At 40.3% G+C, this 6,306-nt stretch overlaps 1 pseudogene; it reads left to right on the forward strand.

Moving 5' to 3' along the window:
• The first annotated feature begins 5,260 nt into the window (after nt 1–5,260).
• On the forward strand, nt 5,261–5,992 carry LOC124968048 (olfactory receptor 7E24-like; annotated as a pseudogene).
• Nucleotides 5,993–6,306: the final 314 nt, after the last annotated feature.

Raw genomic sequence — 6,306 nt, forward strand, 5'->3', positions numbered from 1 at the left:
CTATGGAACCAACCTAGGTGCTCTGCAACAGATGAATGGATAAAGAAAATGTGATCTATATAGATATATATAGAAAATGTGATATATATATCTATATATATAGATATATATATGAATATTATATATAGATATATATATGAATATTACTCAGCTTTAAGGAAATTAGGGCATTTGCTGATAAAAAAAGGAATTCGAGAATATCATACTAAGCAAAATAAGTCAAACCCAAAAAACCAAAGGTCAAATGTTTTTTCTGATATGTGCATGCTAATTCACAAAAAGGAAGGAATAGCTAGGGAAGAATAGAGTTACTTTCTATTAGGTAGAGGGGAGTGAAGGGAGGTGAAGGAGTAGGAGATTAGGAAGAACAGTAGAGTGAAACAGACATTCTTACCTCATTTACATATATTACTCATTTACATATACTTACATATATGACTGCATGACCAATGTGATCCTACAATATGTACAATAAGAAAAATGAGAAATTACAGTACATTTATTCACCATGAATCACCAAATCATGATTCACCAAAATGAATAAATGCATTCTACTCTCACATACAATTAATAAGAACAAATTTAAAAACAAAAATATTTAAAAGATCGTTACAATAATAAAATGACAAATTGAATGATGGTCATCCCTGGAATCAAATGCCCTGTTAAGGTTAAAACATTGATTATACTTCAATGACTAGATCCATCCACATATTGATGTCAAGCATTGTATTCCTGGACCACACGCATGATGTTATATTCTTCCTCGGTGAGTCTTAGGTACATTTAGTTTTCCATGAAAACTGTTTATGAGTACATAAATTAATCCTGACTTGGAAATATTGGAAGTAAAATCCTCCCACCAAGTTCTTGAACTTGATTACGTTGGGGTCAGACGTGTGCAGGAGAATGCCATCATGCAATATGAGAACTGGCAGCTCAGTGAAGTCATTGTAGATTATGCAAAATGTTAGCTCTAAACCGAATAGGATGAACTTTGCTTATTAATAGAGGTAGTGGGCATGACTGACAGTAACAATAAGTGATATTAGTCAACCACATTCTACTTTCTACAAACTCAATGGCAGCACTTATCAACTGTGGTGTGAAGTAGATATTCTGATTAAATTGTTAGGGTGTGAGACCAGCATATGTAGACATTCAATAATGTTGTCTTACGTGGACCATGGAGTGATCGCAAATTTCCAAAAAGAGTGGTATATTTGCCTGCTTTTGAGATATGTTCTAATGGAGATTATTTTTCTTAAAGGGGAAGGGGATGTGTTATTCTCTATTTTATCTTTAAAGAGTGGCATGTGTTTGAACAATGATTTTGAAATTTTCTTCTCTAATGTTTTTGGTCTTCTAAAATTGCTAAGTTGAGTGCCTGTAAACTTGGCAACACTCACTAGTAGTAAAATAAATAACAGAGAATCCAAAATGCAAGAGACTTAAAAAGGTTGAGAATACAGCTGGACATTTGTGTATGTCAGTGTGGAAACATTACTTTTGAATATGTGAATTCAAAGTATTTATAGTGTTGGGTGCTCATTTGTTCCTTTTCTCCAACCATCTTTCCTTTTCCAAGTGGTGTCCAGCTACACATAAGCACAAAATGCTGCCCATTTCTCATCTTCCTCCTCATGGACTGAGAAGACCCAGACTGCAGCCTGTTCTGGTTGGATTGGTGCTGAAGGTGGACCTGTCTAGGAACTCTGGAACGTCATCCTGTCCATCAGCTTTACTTCCCTACTACACACCTGGACATTCTTCTTCCTCTCCAACATCAGTTTCACTTCCTAAGTGATCCCAGAGATGATTGTACTATCCAAATTGACAATAGAGTCCTCTTGTACCTGGGCTGCCTGACACAGATGCATCTTGTTCTAACTTTTGGAGGTATGGGTGATCTGCTACTGATTGTGATGGTGGATGACCAGGCTGGGTTCGTCTGCAACTGCTTGCATTGTCCAGTCCTCCTGAATCCTCAGGGCTGTAGTTGTAGTTTGGGTGTCCTTCTTGGTTAGTCTTGGATGCCAGCTGCACTATTTGATTGCCTTCCCACTACCCATTACAAGAATGTGGAAAATTCTAACCTCTTCTGAGAAAGTTTTTACCATAATCTTGTCTTTCCTCATACATTTCAATAACAAAGTTTGGTATTATTATGCAACTTTGGAGTGTGCCTTGGTTCAAGTGTCCTGCATTCTACTAGAAAGGTGTGCTGGACTCCATGATTGTGCAGTGGGCACCTGGATGCTGACTCTTCACTTAAGCTAGAGGAACATAGTCATTATACCACCATTGAGGAGCCTGCTAGCAGCATGGGGCATTCTTAGGGCCCGAGGCACTCTAGGGGAATACAGGTTGGAAACACAACAGAACTAAATCTAGTCATGGAAATGCCCTCTCCCTGGGCACGTGCTTCTGATTTGGAAAACTCTCTGTGCATCGTGCTTCACAGTAGAGTTATGGTGGCTGAGGTTGGGGTGGGAGTTTTTTCAACTGTGTACAAAGTTTGAATTTTAGAAGATGTCACTTATGTGGTTCAAATGGTCATTTTTTGCATTGATATTTTACCCCAATATAATGGACATTAATCCCAGATGTCTCTTCAAGAAACACAGAAATAAAGGAAATAAATAGAATATGTAAGCTTCTTCCTAATTAGATTTAGGGCCATAACCATATGTGGACAATCATTTTCTTTGTCTTCCCCATTGATGGGAAATCCTTCAGATGGGGATTTCATGGACCGATTATTCTGATTATAACATATGTGTCTTGATCTTCCAAGGTCATATAATATGCCATACTCCGACTGTGCCTGCTGCCCTTCAGTTGGAGGTGCCTGTACAGTGAGCTGCATGGCCGTGTATCCTCCTGGGGTTGTCTTCATGTGGAAGCTCCTGGAATGTCATCTGTTCCTGTGGACACAGCTGAGCCTTCACTGGGCTCCACTCTTGTTAGGGTCTTGGGATCAGCACCTCTTGGTCATGACCCATCAGAGAAGCAGAACAACTCAGTAAGTGCAGAGAGGACATGGGTGTGGGAAGGATTGTTGGAAACAGTGATACCTCGGCACAAGGACAAACACCACAGAGTAGCCAGATGGGATGATACCAGCATGTAGGTTCAACTTTGGGGTTGTGGGGTTCAGCTTTTGTTTCAGGTGGGGAGATCAGTAATCTCATTCAGAATGTGCTCTCCACCCACACTGGTTCTAATTCACACAGAAATCTCTCCCACAACAGCACAAAATGGGTCCTTCAAGTGTTTCCTAAGCTCCATGAAAGGACTATGGTGGAGATAAGGATGATGGTGAGGATGATAGAGGCCAGAGCACCGTGAACTGATGTGCAGCGCTCCCCAGGCTCAGGGGCTAAGAAACTCCCTTCCTTTCTTTTCGTGGGCACCATCTCACTGTAGTTTTATGTATCCACCTTATTATTATTTTACAGAAAATGAAGACTTGTGTTTTACTTCTGTAATGTGCACTCATTTGTCAGGTGGAAATTGTACAGCCTTCTCTGCATTGGGCAGAGAATGACCAGGAATGACCAGATGTTGCAGGAAGGGGAAATAGGTGATTGGAAATGAGAGCTGAGCTTTGGGGCTTTCCTTGGTGCAGAAATCTTAACTATGAACTTGATGGATTAGATCACCAAACCATGAAGCGGTTTCATCAGGCCAAATGGAGAAGAAACTCAAGGGGCAGAAAAAAAAGAGTGAGAAGAATTTTTATATACCAAATATTTTACTGACATTACATGGGTTGATTCAAATAAACCTGCATATAATTAAATTATTCAGAGTATTTTCTGTTATGGTTTGGACCTGTGTGTGCCCAAAAACTCATGTATGAGACAATGCAAGGATGCTTAAAGGTGAAACAATTGGGTTATAAGAACATTAATCTAATAACTGCATTAAGTCCTTGATAGGGATTTACTGGGTGGTGGCTACAGGCAGGTAGGGTGGGGCTGGAGGAGTTGGGTCCCTGGGGGCACGCCTTTGGAGTTTATATTATGTCCTTGCTGAACAGAGCTCTCTCTCTGCTTCCTGGGTGCCATGTCCCACCCAGCCTCACTTTATGCACAGAGGAATGGAGTCAGCCATCTAGGCAGTAAGACCTGTGATACTGTGAGCCCCCAAAATAAACTTCCTCCTCTAAATAGGTTCTCATTGGTCTATTGTCCACAGAAGTGAAAATCTTGACTAAAAAATCTTCTTACTCTTCATGATTTTAAAATCATAGACAGGTACAGTGCACACTAATGCCACACTTGGGTCAATGCTACTATAGACACTGTACTGACTCAATAATAATTATAAAAATTTTGAGTTCAACAAAGAAAAGGATACTTACTTTGTATTCTAAAAATATTTAAATAAAAACCTTAAATCCACAAAGGAGGCAAATGAGGAGATCAAAGAATGACAAAATCCCTTGAAGAAAATGGGCACATACTGCTTTCAGATTATGACCCATTATCCTCAATTTAGTTGTCTGGAAATGCTGTCCTTAGTCTGAGATATCTTGCCAAAGGACTTGGTCCAAAAGCCTTTGAATCAGTGAGGTATAACAAACTGTGTTTTTTAAAGAAAGTTTTCATTTGTTCAAGTTAGTTATACATGACAGTAGAATTCACTTAGGAAGGAAAGTAGAGTGAAATAGACATTATTACCTCATGCACATATATGACTGTGCATGACTGATGTGATCAAACTGCTTCTTAATTTCCCTTGTAGGAAGGCATTGCATATTCCCTATTTTTTTCTTAAACTGTGAACTATATTTCATTGTGATCAAGAGCCGCTTCTCTCCTCTGCTCGTGGATTTCTAACATTGTCAGCTCACTGTCTCTAAACTGAGTATGTAAAGAGGGGTGAATGAGAGAGAAAGTAATACTGAGAGAATGTGTGGAGACTGGGTGTTTGACTACTGAGCCTTATTGTTGAAGGTGTGTGGACCTAAAGCGTGAGCACCTTCCTTGCATGTACTTGAATTCGAATGTTTACATGATGAGGGGTGCCTGTTTTATGTATTTCTTTTTTCACACTCTCTTTGTTTTATCAAAAGTGTCCCAGCAACATACAAGCACAAATTTGAACTCATGTGTCTGAATTCCATCCCATGGGCCTCTCAGAGGATCTCGACCTGCAGTCCATTCTTGTTGGACTGTTCCTGTCCATGTACCTGGTCACAGTTCTTGGGAACCTGCTCATCATCCTGGCCCTCAGCTCTGACTCCCACCTCCACACCCCCATGTACTCCTTCCTCTCCAAACTGTCCTTGGCTGACATTGGTTTCATCTCCACCACGGTCCCTCAGATTTTGATGAACATTCAAACTCACAAAGAAGTCATCTCCTATGTGGATTGCCTGACACAAATGTCACTGTTTACCATTTTTGTCTGTATGGATGACAAGCTGCTGACTGTAATGGCCTATGATCGGTTTGTGGCCATCTGTCACCCGCTGCATTATCCAGTCATTATGAGCCCTCCACTCTGTGGCTACTTGGTTTTGGTGTCTCTTTTTCTGAGTCTTATATACACGCAGCTGCACAAATTGATGATCTTACAAAAGCTTCAAAGATATGGATATTTCCAGTTTCTTCTGTGACCCTTCTCAACTTCTGAATCTATCCTGTTCTGACACCTACTCTAATAAAATTATCAGGTATTTTCTGGGAGCCTTCTATGGCCTTTCCCCTTCTCAGGAATCCTTTTCTTTTACTATAAAATCATTTCCTTCATTCTGAGAATCCCATTCTCAGGTGGGAAGTACAAAGCCTTCTCCACATGTGGGTCTCATCTGGCAGTAGTTTGCTTATTTTTAGGGACAGGTTTTGGGGTGTACCTTGGGTCAACTGTGTCACATTCTCCCAGAAAGGGTGCAGTGGCTTCAGTGATGTACACTGTGGTCACCCCCATGCTGAACTCCTTCATCTACAGCCTGTGGAACAGGGACATTAAGGTGCCCTGAGGTGGCTGCACAGCAGGGCCATCTAATCCCAGCCCCAGTGGGGTCTCCTTGCCATGTATGTTGGAAAATGTAGCAACATTGATACCTGGTCCTGTCTACATGCCTATTATGCTAATTTCTCATCCAGTTTTATAATAGACTGTGGGAATCCATTTTGGTAAGGGAAGTGTGGGATATTTTCACACCAGGTACAAAGATTCATTTTGGTAATATGAAGAAAGTTGGAGATGGATGACAGTGATTGTTTTACAACTATGTCTATATTTAATGCCACTAAGCTATGTAATTGATAATAGCAATAATGACAAGTTTCT

The sequence above is a fragment of the Sciurus carolinensis genome, chromosome 17, assembly GCF_902686445.1.
Source record: "Sciurus carolinensis chromosome 17, mSciCar1.2, whole genome shotgun sequence".
Taxonomy (NCBI): domain Eukaryota; kingdom Metazoa; phylum Chordata; class Mammalia; order Rodentia; family Sciuridae; genus Sciurus; species Sciurus carolinensis.